We start from the raw sequence: 12,399 nt of genomic DNA on the forward strand, positions 1-12,399 counted from the left end.
CCTGAGCTGAAGTTGGATGCTTAACCGACTGAGCCAACCAGGCGGCCCTGAAATGAGGTATTTTTAAAAAGAAAATTCTCACTTTTCCTGAGGACACTGATTGAGGATGTACTCATTGAGGATGGTTACCAACTCCTGTGCTCTTCAAGTACTCATTACAGCCATTCCAGAAGTATAAGCAGAATTGTACTCATGGATTATGTTAGTGCTGGATTAATCTGGCCAAAGACTCTTTTAAAAACTATTGTTCAAATCTGTTTGTCTAATTTATAATAGGCACATAAACCCAATTGAGTTTTAAAGGTTTTTTTACATGCTAAATCTATAAATATTGATTCTATCTTTATAATTAAGCCCCTCTGTATCAGTAAGCAATTGTTCCATAACAAACCACCCCAATACTCAGTCGTAGAAAATAAGCTTTGATTCTTAGTCACAGTCTATGGGTTAGTTGGAGTGTCTTTTCTTTAGACTGCACCAGAACTGCTTTGCTTCACTGGTCTCATTCAGAGGCCCACACTGAAGGAGCAGTGGCTACCTGCTATATATTCTTATCCCGGTGGAGGCAGAAGAGAAAGAGACCAAATCCTACTGTGGAAGCATATATCAAACCTTTGCTCACATTTCTAACATCCCATTGGTCAAGATAAGTCACATAGCCAAGATCAACATCAATGAAATAGGGAAATATGCTTCTTCTTTGGAGGTTTTTTTTAGAGGAAGAAACTAAATGTATTGAAAAACTTTTTTTAATGTTTATTTTTGAAGGAGAGAGAGACAGAGCATGAGTGGGGAGTGACAGAGAGAGAGGGAGACACAGAATCCAAAGCAGGCTCCAGGCTCCAAACTGTCAGCACAGAGCCTGACACAGGACTCGAACTCATGAGCTGTGAGGTCATGACCTGAGTTGAAGTCAGATGCCCATTCAACTGAGCCACCCAGGCGCCCCAGAAGAAACTAAATACTATCTGCCAAATAGTTGACTCTATCATAACTCAAATAAAGAACTAGAAGAGGTTAGCCTGTATTAAGCACATACCTGTTTATCCATCAATTTAGAAAAGATTGTGAAGTAGGTATAATGTACTGATTTGGGGGCTACATGCTGGGATTGCAATAATGAACAATAGCCTAGTGGCAAAACAAATGTAATTTCCTTGTGAATCCTAATAGCAATCCTACTGGTAGATATGCTGTTTCCCATTTGATAGCTAAAGAAACTAAGGCATCAAGAGATCAAACAACTTGGTCAAAGTCATACAGATAGCAAGTGGCAAAGGCAGATTATAAAAACTGAGAATAGGCCTAAATTCTTTCAACGTCACCAGTGTTGATTCCCAATAATAAATAAACTCTCATATGGCTTCAGAAGTGAATAACAAAAATGGACAACCCATCAGTTAGAGTTCAAGCAGGCAGGCAGAACCAAGGAATTCACTCTTACACACATTAGTCCATATGCAGCCATGAATGTCTGCCGCCTTTAGGTCTGGTAATGAGCCCAAACATCAGCAGTTAGGAAGAGAAGGTGGACACAAAGGGACAACCAAAAACAAAGCAGAACCTGCTAGGAAAAACTGAAAGATCACCTAATCACTGACTTCTGTCCTGATAATTTAGGCAACTTGAAGGATAAGCCAACATCTCTTTATCATAGGGCTGCACATGCCCCTAGTCCAGGATTCTCAGAGGCTGAAGGAGTTTGATGGGAGCAGGGGGTGCCATGGGTCCAGTAGGTGTCCTTGCCACCAGCAGATCCATGACAACATGCACAAACTCCAACAGTACCCACCTTGCAGCAATCTTCAGAGCTGAGAAATGGGTACCCTTCAGTGCCAAATCCTGCACAAATTTCTCTTGTGGCAAATCCTAACCTGGAACCATATGGGAGGAGAATTTGGGGAAATTGACATGGTACAAATACATCACACCATGTTAGTACTTTTACTGTGAATTAACTAAAACTTGTATTTGACGTAGGAAAGTATGAAATAAAGTGATTTTCCCGAACTTTCAAGTGTCTAGAGTGGAAAATACTGAGAGATGTCAGAGAATTCATGTCCAGAAGCTTCTTTCCATGCAGTGACAGATCGTGAGTACTTTTTATTTATTTAACCCTGACATTTCATACTTACGGAGCTATAACACTTAGTTTTTCTCAGCATAATGTCACTCTGATATATACTATTTTGGTTGGAAGAATTCAAACCAGTGTAAGCAGAAAAGAAGGAATTCGTTGGCTTACATATCTGGAAATTTAAGGATGGCTCTCACTTCAGGAATGGCTAGGTACAGGGGTGCAAATAGTATCATTAAAGTTTATTTAGCATCTCTCAACCATGCTAGTCCCTACTTCTCTTTGATTATAAGGCACATGTTTTCCTACTCCAAACAGACTATCTTCACATGTCAGAAAACATAAGTGCCAGTATTTCCAAGTGTGCATCTTTAAATCTTGAGATGCAAAAAATAAATAAGCCCTTTCTTTCACCACACACACACACACACACACACACACAAAGTTGCCTTGTCTGGGTCAAGACAAAAGGGTGAGACACCATGAGTGGACAGGCTTGGGTCTCCTGCCCACTCCTGCAGGAGAAGCTGCAAGACACGGAGACGGTCCTTTCTACCAAAATAGGTAGGATGAGGGAGAAGCCAGTCCTCAAATAACACAGAGGTTCTGGTCAGATTAAAATGATTGGTATTTAATGCAAATGTACCTTAAATCAAATAATTGTAGAGTCTGCACTGGTAACAAAGGAAGATGTTGAAGTTTATGCTATTATTCTTTTCCTTTTTCTAGAAAGCATGACAGTGACGTAAAGAAGCACCTGATAACAGACGGAGTGTAGAAAAAAAAAAAAGGCAGCACATATTGGCAATAGAACCAAATGCAGTTTTCTATAGATAGCACTGGCCTGCTGCTATCTCAATTTAAAATACATTCAAAAAGTTGCCACCAGATGAACTTTATGGCCAGCTTTAGCTTTGAAGGAATTAAAAAAAAATCAAATGTCCAACAGATATCCTGTAATGGTTTGCCTTTGCTTAGGATGTTTTATTATCAAATAATCATGTATGCAGCTGTTACCCATTGGTCATTCACAGTTCATAGTTTCTAATACCAAAAAAGAAAAGAATCCATAAGAATGGAGAGACTTCCTGATAATGAAGAATGACCTTTAATTGTAATGGATTTACTTTCAGGTAAATTGGTTAAAAGCTAATTTTTATAGCATGACTTAGAATTATTATTTTTCTTACTGGTTTTGTTTCAGACAAAATGTAATGCATGGGTAATAACACTGAAATTGGTTCACAACTAAGAGCACTAAAGGATTATCCATTCTCTCATTCTTTCGTTCTGTATTGACAGCCCACTGTATTGTCATGCACTGAACTAAGCACTAAGGATACCAAAAAGAATAAGACATGTCCTTGCCCTGGAGAAGCTTCCAGTGTAGTGTCGCGGAGGAAATCTCAAGAAACAGACAGTGCTACAAACCTCTTATGTCCAGACAGCTTATGACAGCACAGAGGAGCAAACAATGAATTTTGCCTGGGGATGTCAGAGAAGGCCTTTTAGATCAAGGTCTTGATGGGAAAATAGTAATTTTCTAATCAGAGGCCCTAGAAAATGATATTCCAGGAAGAAAAGGCAGCACCCACTGTTACAGGACTTTGTGAATTAATCGTGTCAATGGCCGGACAGGGAACAGTGGGAAGGAATGCCCAGGAAACTAACAGGGTGAGACCAGACAGAATGGGACAGGAATTGATGCCATGCCAAGCAATTTGAAAAGGTAACTCTGGAAGCAGGACAAGGGAGAGAGACTGATTATTCTGGGGCTTTGAAGAGGGTACAGAGAAGGTTGATATGGGGCCGAAATTGAGACTGGAAATTACTAGCAATAAATTGAATGATGGAGCTAAGGAAGAGGGAGGAATCAAAATACCTCTCCTGTATCCAGTTTAGGAGACTAGCTGGATGGAGATACCATTAAAGATATTAGGGGAAACAGAAAAACAAAACAAAACAGATATGGGGATAGAGGGCAGGGCTGGGATGGAGTAGGAAAGAGAATGGAGCTCATGATTGCCTATGAGCCCAGACATTAATTGCATGCATAACATAAAACAACCTGTTTCACCCATACATGTTATCCTTTTATATATTTTGATTAATGCCCCCACTTAAATGTATTCATTCTGTCAAAATACTTGTTATTAAGTAATAGTTTGCACCATGTTATCTGTTTCTATATTTCCAATATTAAAAGAGGGGTATGATATTCTGAGTAGCAGTACAGAAATCTCATGTTATGTTTAGTATTCCAGCTTTATGAGAATATTACAGGTTTTTGGGAAAAAACTCTGTCTCCATGTGACTGCATAATATTTTGAGACAAAAACCATTTTTCTGACCTCAACTAGTAATCTCTTCAAAGCCAAGAACTGATACAGTTCATATTTCCTAACCTTCACTTCTCCTGTGGAGATATTTTCATCTCTAGGAGTATTAACAAAGCTAAATCTATGCAAATGGTGTCTCCTGGTTTAGTTCACAAAACTCGTACTACGGACTCTGACAGCTTAGGAGTAAACCATTCACCAGAAACAATAATAGCACCAGTTGTTGAATATACATTGCATTTTTCAATGATGTTCTAAGAAACTTGCTTTACTACTGTATTATAAAACTTCTACAGTGATCCTAGCTAAGGTATTAAAATGAATTACAAGAAAGGTGGCTAAGTTTTTTCACATCAGATGTCAGGGTGGGGGTTTGGGTGTCTAGTCTTGTTTCACACTGAGTCTTTTTCATTTACTTTTCTTAATGCATTCAAAAGTTGTTAAAGTTTCTTATATAAAAATATGATTGATTGTTACAGTGACAGTAATTGCATTTTAGCAAAAGTAACCATTATAGTAATTTTCTTCAAGGAAGAGAAATCTAACTAACTAAAGTAGCTAGTTACTTCCTCATACATTAACTTTGAAATTTTTTAACATAAAAATACTTGATAAGGGAAGTACAAATTGAAGAACATAAAATGGCACGCAATATTTATAAAACTAGTTCCATTTGATGGTTTACAATTTTATGTAGCTGTTAATCACAAATTATGTGAAACGAAATAAAGGGGGAGACTACAATTTCTAAACAAGTTGGTCAATTAAAGTAAGGCCTCAACAGAAACCTTTTAAAAATGACTCTCAGATATCTCTTATGTTCACTTCTAAACTACAGAAAGTAATCATTTGTTTGTAACCAAGAAGATGTATTCAGAGCATGCCCTTAGAAGATTGAATCAAATGAATACATGGAGATACTACGATTACAAAGAAAAAGGAAAAAACAACAATTATACATGCGCATTGACAGGATAATGCTGCATATAGTAACAACTCGTACATGTTAAATCACAAATGAAACAGCATTAGCATTGAATTTCATGTATTCCATTGCACACCTGAATACTAATTAGCAACTAAAATAGGAAATGTGTGGTACTGCATGTATTGATAAGATCTCAGTTCTGTATTCTTCAGACACCAGCGATCTAACAGGAATTGCATACTAAGAAAAAACTACTTTAGCATTTTTAGTTTCCTTTCTAAACTTTTTTCTTCCTTGTTATTGAAAGCAATATACTAATTCCAAAATCAATCAAAGGTAACTGAAATGTTGGCCAAATCTGGAAATGCATTTTCTAATATTTATTGTTAACAATGTACAGACAGTAACTGCCAGGAGGAGTACAAAGCAGAAGCCTCAAATTCAGGATGCAAATAGATGAACAGTATTCAAGGTAACCTAAATCAATAGAGTCAACTCAAATTTTTCATTTTTAAGGGGCCACAGAGGACACTGGTACTTTGTTTCTGCCCCTCCTTAGCCCTGTTTTGAAATGGCCCCTGTAACTGCAAAAGAAAGATTTATTTTGAAGGCCGAGACAGAGGAAAAGGAGTTTAAACTTCATGACTTTTCCCTGGCTGCCTCTATTCATCTCTCTCTCCATCTCCATTCCTTTGCTCGCCTCTATATTTAAATTGGCCCTTGCACTAACATTTGATTTATCCTGGAGTTATTCTTATAGAAGAAAATTTCAGTCACAAAGCCATATTTCTTTGAGTGAATACTTTCCTTTATTTTTCCGCTATTCCCCATAGATTACATATCCTCTCCCGTTTGTTTGTGCCATTTTGCCCATCAATAGCATCTATAATACAAGTTAGTTTTTATTATGTATGGCAAGGAATGCAGTGGGGGAAATTGCAGATGTGTGTGTGTGTGTGTGTGTGTGTGTGTACATGCTTGCCTGCACGTGTGCATGTGTGTCTGTTTGATTTTAGGTTGTATTCTAAAATAAGGATTCAGTATAAAATTGATGATAGTAGTCTTTCAGCAAAGTCCTATTTCCTTGAAGCTTGGCTGGTGTTTCATTTACTAACAGAACACAAACATAAAAGGTAATTACAAAATAATTACACTAGCAGACATCAAAATAAAATGTTTCGGAGAAAAGGACCTGATAAATATCTGCTAAGAAAGTCACAGGGACCGTATCAATTAGGATGCTTCTAGTTATAAACAACAGAACACCCAACCCAAACTTGCATAAACAATAAAGAGAATTTATTGGCTCATGTAACTAACAGTCCAGAGGATGGGAGAGACTCAGGTGCAAATGACCAGAGCTACAGATGATTTGGCTGCAGTTAGTTGTCTCAGTTCTTCCCTTCTTTGATTATTGGTTCTGTCCTGAGACCAATTTCTTTCCAGGTTGCACAGTTTTAGCTCACAGCAACCAGGGTCACCTTCTTTCCCACTCACATCTCCCAAGAGGGAGTGCGTTCTTCCCCACCCAGAAAATGAAAGTCCTGAGCTTTATTCTGATTGATCCAATTTGGGCCACTCTTGAATCATCTGTAGTAGCAGGAAGGCAAGATGTATTAGTTTAAACCAACAAAGGCATATGTTTTGCACACGTTGACATAACTCCTTAGCTTTTTTTAAATATTGAAATGCTTCTAAACCAGATGATAAGTAGCCCATGCTCTGTGTCCCCTACATGTTCCTCACTGCACAGCAATCCATCCTGGAATCCTCCTGACCTACCTTTATCCAGCAACTAAAAGTTAACATCTACAAAGGAAGGATCCATTTGGTCCCTGCTCCGGCAATGCAGCAGGCATCTCTTCTGTTTAGATGGATCAACCCTGATGTGAAACATTTTGACTATAACCTCAGCCTATAGCTGAGGGCATTATCAACCCCACTATATTAGTTTCCTAGGGCTTCCATGACAAAGTACCACAAAGTGAGTGCCTTAGAACAATAAAAACTCATTCTCTTATATTTCTGGAATCAAGGTGTTGGCTGAGCCATGTTCCCTCCAGAGTCTATAGGGAAGGATATCTCCTTGCCTCTTGTAGCTTCTGGTAGTTGCCGGCCATCCTTGGTGTTCCTTGGTTTATGGTAACATAATTCCAATCTTGGCCCTCATCTTCCCATGATGATCGTCCATGTGCCCATGTCTAAATGTCCCTCTTCTTATAAGGATGCCAGTCACTGGATGAAGGCCCACCTCAATCTAGCATGACTTCATCTTAACTTGATTGTATTAACAAATACCCTATTTCCAAGTAAGGACACATTCACAGGTTCCAAGTGAACATGAATTTAGGGGGACACTATTCAACACAGTACACTCTTCTAAGCGGGATGGCTGCCATGTGATGGGAAAGTGGCAAAGTGATACTGGGGAAGTGCCTACAATGTCCACTAGATGCTGGGCCCTCTGGGCCTCAACTCTCTTCATTTACCTGTTATAATCAACAGCTGCATAGTTGACCAGGCATTTCAGATTTTATTTGCATCTTCTGAGCTGGATCCTATTCTGTTAACCTCATTTTTAACTCTAAGGCTTAAGTCCATGGATTTCAAAAAGTAGTTTGGGGAAGGGATCTGACAGAGAGTCCTTAAATATATATGCCAGTCCAAGCATTATCAGTAGAGTGACTAAGCAATATATTTCAGCTAGGCAAGTACTATATATACATAGCTGTGATTAATTAAAAATCCATTTAAAATCTTCCTGTATTTATAACGCCTCTTTGTCATTATGTATGTTCTCTATCAACAGATAATAAAGGACAACTATTATTGCACTTTAGCACACTAGCCTCTATTAGAAGGGCCATGCATAAACTGGGATACAAGTCTGTCTGCTGTCACAAAGGCCAAAAGAACAATAGCTCAAACAAATAGCCATTGATTTCTTTCTCATATAAGAGCTGGAGTACAAGCAGTCGAGGGGTCATATGGCAGGTCTTCAGTCATGAGGACCTAGGCACTTTCTACACTGTCATTCTGCCATTCTCAAGACAGGGCTTTCATCCCCAGTCTAAAATGGCTTTTGTAGCTCTTGCTAGTGTGGCTGGATTCTACTTACGTATCATTGGCCAGATCCTAAAATATATGGCCAAACATGGCAGTAAGAGTAGCTGGGAAATGTAGTCTTTATCTAGCCAGCCATGTGCTCAGCTAAACTTTGAAAATTCTAATACTAAAGAAAGAAGGAGCAAATCGATATTAGGGGAGAGTTAGCCCTCCTTAACAAAAGCTACATGCTTGTGGGAGAAAATAACGGATATTTGCAAGTGATATGTATATTCCTAATAGATTATTAAGTTTGTTCTAAGATAATTTTCAAGATAAGTGTACACATCCTTAACATTATAATTTTGTGATATGTTTTCTTTAGCCTCTACCTCATCTTACTAACTGTACTTACACAGTTGGACTAAATATGTTCATTAGATGTCTATGGTAAGAAGGTTTTAAAGTCATAAGGAGAATGGTTGTAAATATTGGAGTCAACAAGAAACGTATGGAAGGGGGAAAATGACAATTTCCAGAGTGACCATTTTGCTTGCATGAGACTTTTAACTCCCTGTATCTGGTGACAAGTTATCCAATTACAACTAATAGGAAGAAAAGTTAAGCTAGGGTATCAATATTGAAGACATAAACTATCTGCACAGTGCACAGCCAACCAAGATCTTGTTTACTTAAAACCTGGTACCCAGTTTAAAAGCAGATTCTTCTTAAATAGGAAGAGGCAAGTCAAGGTCTTTATAAATATTGAACAACAAATTTGGGCAGAACTTTGCCAAAACAAAACAAACAAAACAATAATGCCCCCCTCCCCCAAAAAAAGGAAGGGGAAAAAAAGGTGAATGACTTTTTTTAAAAAAAAAAAATTAACATTGGAGATTGGGAGTATACTATTCAAGTTACAATTGTTCAAAGGTCTTCCGATGCTGAAATTCTCACAATTCTTTGACTTTTCGCAAAGTCTTATTATAAACTTTTTTATGGAGACACGGGTACTGAATGGCCTCAGTGTGTCCTTTGGATCCATTTCCCATCCCTCCCCACCTGATCTGTACCCTAAGCGGCTGATTTGTATGGAACACATCACTAGACTTGCTTGCTCTTTAGTTTTTGCTGAAACTTGCTACTGAGAGGCTCCAACAGGATATCAGACAATGGAAGGACATTGAAGTTGGGTATTTATTCCCCTACTTCTCTCCAAGCCACATTACAGGTTGGCAGTGCCTGTGGTCCTTCACTGAAGACCACAGCCCCTCAGCTGGTCCTGTCCTATAATTACAACCATAGTTGCCTTGCCTGTTCCCTGGACCTACAGAATCTAGCCTGGTCCTTCCTATTGATTTAACCCTGCTTATAATTTTATAAATAGTTCATTAATTATATTCTCCTAAATTGCTCTTTTTGGGTGAGCCATCTGTTCTTATGATCCTGAGTGATACAATAAAGAAGAAATGACTCATTCATCAAAAACTAGTCCTACTAATCCAGTGGCTAATGGGCCTGTCTCAATTTTGAAATTCTCTCCTTTCTACAAATCCATGCTCTCTCCTTCCTAAATTTGGATCGAGGCTCACCTCTTTCGCGAACCATTTCTAAACTAACCACATGGCTTTTCTTCTTAAAAACACTGGCTATCACTTCCCAGCTCTGCCTATTACTCCACTTACCTACATTTGACACATTTATAAGCCATTTCTAAATTTACTGATGCTAGCTCTATACTATTTTTTTAGAGGTTTTAGTGTCTCCAATGTGGAAATGACTTTGTCTACTCTCTGTACAAATTCTGAACATTTCTAGAGTTCTATGCTTCTTAAGCAACAGATATGCAATATTTGTTACGTCTGGGAAGCAAATACCCCAATTTCTTAGGGCTTGAATTGGGAAGTAAGGTGAATATAAATTTCCTCAAAATGTACTCCTCTACAACTTTCACTGTGAGCAACAAATCAGACAGTTTCTCCTCATCTCCAGCACCTCTTAATGCAAGAGGGACCCAGGATTTAGTCTCTTGTGTGTGTATCCATCCTCTTTCCCTGGTAGTTCCCAGCCAGTCTCATGACTTTGTAGGCCTAATGAACCTTTCTACTTTTAAGTCTAGTAGACATTTTTAATCTCAAAATTAACATATCCAAATCCAAACTTTGGATCGCCATCTTCACCCCAACTCCAAATAATTGTTCATGTTCCAGTCTTGTTCTCTCAGAAACTCCAGTTTCTTGGGCCCAAAACTTTGGAGCCATCTTTTACTCACCTCTTTTTTTCCCACACCTTACAAAAATTCTTCAAAAAGTTATGTCAGCCCTATATGCAAAATATATCCAGATTCCAGTCATTTCTCACCACTTCCTTTGCTGCCTACTATTCTGGTCCAGTCCATTACAATTCACTAAAGAAGCCTCGTCACTGGTTTCCCCAGCCTAGGCCCTCATCCATCTAATAGTCTTCTCTTAGTAGAGCAGCCTGAGTGCTTCTTTTTTAAATATTAGTCACATCATGTCATTTCTCTGTTCAAACCCCTCTCATGGCTCCACTTTTATTCAGAGTGACACCCAAAGTTCTCACATGTAGCCTACAGGGTCCCACATGATTCAGCTTCTGCTGTCTGTCTAGGTACATGTCCTACTGCATTCCAGATACACTGGCCTCCCTGTTTCAGGATAACATACCTGCCACCCCCTCTTCCCTTAGGTATCCACAAAACTCACTCTCCCACATCCTTCAAGTCTCTGCTCAAGCATTACCTGCTCAGGGTGCAGCCTGAGCTGCACCTCTCTCTGATATGACTTAAAACATGCCTCTTTAAACTTAAAACAACAACAACAACAACAACAGTAATAGAAAAGATGAAATCAAACATTCATTTAAAAGGGGGCAACTAAGGGCACCTGGGTAGCTCAGTCAGTTGAGCATCTGACTCTTGATTCTGGCTCATGTCATGATCTTATGGTTAGTAAGATGGAGCTCTGCATTGGGCTCTACTGCTTGGGATTCTCTCTTTCCCCCTCTCTCTGCCCCTCCCCTGCTTGCACTCTCTCTCTCACTCTCAAAATAAATAAAATAAACTTAAAAGAATTAAAAAAAAATAAAAGAGGTGCCTAATGCCTAACTAGGATTCCACATGTGTAAAATTATACATCCTAGCTTTTAAAAGAAAAACACTGACTAGGCCAGGCAAAAGGCTGAGCAGAGATTAGAAAGGCAGAACCATACACTTGAGCAGACCAAGGGATTATATTAGAGAAACTGATCTAAAAACCATCTTCTTTTCTCTTTTATGGCCATTGCTGAAGCAACAGCAGCCAAAATGAAATTCAATCCCTTTGTGACTTCTAACCAGAGCAAGAACCATAAAAGACATTTCAATATACCTTCCCACATTTGCAGGAAGATTGTGTCTTTCCCTCTTTCCAAAGAGCTGAGACAGAAGTACAATGTCCCATCCATGTCCATCTGAAAGGATGAAACAGTTCAGGTTGTATGAGGACATAACAAAGGTCAGCAAGTTGGCAAAGTAGTCCAAGTTTATGGAAAGAAATGTGTCATCTACATCAAACACGTGCAACAGAAGCCAATGACACAACTGTCCAAGTGGGCAGCACCAGCCCTAAAAGGTGATCACCACTAGGCTAAAACAGGACAAACACAGCAAAAAGATCTTTGAATGTAAAGCGAAATCTTGTCAAGTGGGAGAGGTAAAGGGTAAATATAAGACAAAACAGTTGAGAAGATGCAGAAATAAGGTAACCTTATATACATAAGGTAACATATACATAACCTTCATAATACAAACTGCTCAAATGAACAACAATAACAACAACAACAACTCCCCAACCCTATTCCTGTGATCCACCAGCTGCCCCACACTCCCACTGCACAAAAGGATGGGAGATTGTTTCAAGTTCCTGCTTATTGATTTGATATCAATTAGCATCAGCAAACTGAGATAATCAAATAATTCCAGAAATAAAATTAGGGCCCTTAGTATTAAA

General features: G+C 38.7%; 1 pseudogene; it reads left to right on the forward strand.

The window, feature by feature from the left end:
- Window positions 1-11,714: 11,714 nt before the first annotated feature.
- On the forward strand, window positions 11,715-12,168 carry LOC109502681 (annotated as a pseudogene).
- The last annotated feature ends 231 nt before the right edge of the window (window positions 12,169-12,399 follow it).

The sequence above is a fragment of the Felis catus genome, chromosome C1 (genome assembly GCF_018350175.1).
Source record: "Felis catus isolate Fca126 chromosome C1, F.catus_Fca126_mat1.0, whole genome shotgun sequence".
Classification (NCBI taxonomy): Eukaryota; Metazoa; Chordata; class Mammalia; order Carnivora; family Felidae; genus Felis; species Felis catus.